The sequence below is a fragment of the Anneissia japonica genome, unplaced genomic scaffold, assembly GCF_011630105.1.
Source record: "Anneissia japonica isolate Jap-2015-1 unplaced genomic scaffold, ASM1163010v1 scaffold64618_len1115_cov99, whole genome shotgun sequence".
In the NCBI taxonomy this organism is placed as follows: Eukaryota; Metazoa; Echinodermata; class Crinoidea; order Comatulida; family Comatulidae; genus Anneissia; species Anneissia japonica.
The window spans coordinates 1-1139 of record NW_022723213.1 but is presented as its reverse complement, the minus strand read 5'-3'; the positions used below and the strand labels follow the sequence as shown (position 1 = coordinate 1139).

At 44.1% G+C, this 1139-nt stretch overlaps 1 non-coding gene across 1 annotated transcript; it reads left to right on the top strand.

The window, feature by feature from the left end:
- The first annotated feature begins 630 nt into the window (after window positions 1-630).
- Window positions 631-749, top strand: LOC117112129. The gene has a single exon (XR_004445983.1). It is a non-coding gene; the product is annotated as a 5S ribosomal RNA (ribosomal RNA).
- The last annotated feature ends 390 nt before the right edge of the window (window positions 750-1139 follow it).

The window sequence follows — 1139 nt, the reverse complement described above, 5'->3', positions numbered from 1 at the left end:
TTTACATTTTCTCCCCCAAATGGATTGACGTTTACTTATTGTTCGTTAAAGATGTTTTTCTTTTTCTTTTTTCTTTTTTCTCTTAACAGTTTCATTATGTACGGTATTTTGGCACGTTATAATCGTCAACTTTTCACTAAAAGAAAAAGGACCTGGGCTTTGCACTGAGCAATAGGGCCACAACAAGTGTATGGTGTAGCCTTATAATACAGTGTTCGGGTGGTGTCTTAACAAATGTAATGAAAACATATGCGATATTCTAGCCTATTGATTGGGGTGGATGCACGATTTGGCGGTAAGAGTGCGTGAGAGTCCACACGACCTCAGGCCCACCATAGTTGAGGCTGAGATGCAAACAATTTGAGAATATGGACCTCTTGAAGTGCCCGGAAATCGCACTCTTATGCCTTTAAAAATCATACAGGTACTATGATTCGAGGGTCGTTTGAACAAAACGGCAGTCTTCTTCTGTCTAAAGCATCCTAGTTAATGCCGTACGGTAGTAAAATGGTTGGTTTATTGTTCAACACCGGTGTTTGTAAAAAATGTACTCGCGCAGCAGAGCGGTCAGGGGAGTTAGAGGAAATCCCCGCCAGACAAGCGCGCGTTTATATGAAATACCACTCACATGTCTACGGCCATACTACGTTGAAAACACCGGTTCTCGTCCGATCACCGAATTTAAGCAACGTCGGGCCCGGTTAGTACATGGATGGGTGACCGCCTGGGAATACCGGGTGCTGTAGACTTTTTACATTTCAACCCCAAATTCTAAAGTAGGGGTGCGTGAGAGTCCACACGACCTCGGGCCCACATAGTTGGGGCTGAGGTGCAAACATTTTGAGAATATGGACCTCTAAGTGCCCGGAAATTGCACTCTCATACCTTAAAAATCATACAGGTACTATGTGTTCATATCAACAATACGCAATTAATTCGCTGGTGTTAGGCCGGTTAGAGGGTCGTTTGAACAAAACAGCAGTCTTCTTCTGTCTGAAGCATCCTAGTTAGTGCCGTAGTAAAATGGTTGGTTTATTGTTCAACACCGGTGTTTGTAAAAAATGTACTCGCGCAACAGAGTGGTCAGGGGAGTCAGAGGAAATCCCCGCCAGACAAGCGCGCGTTGATATGAAACGTCA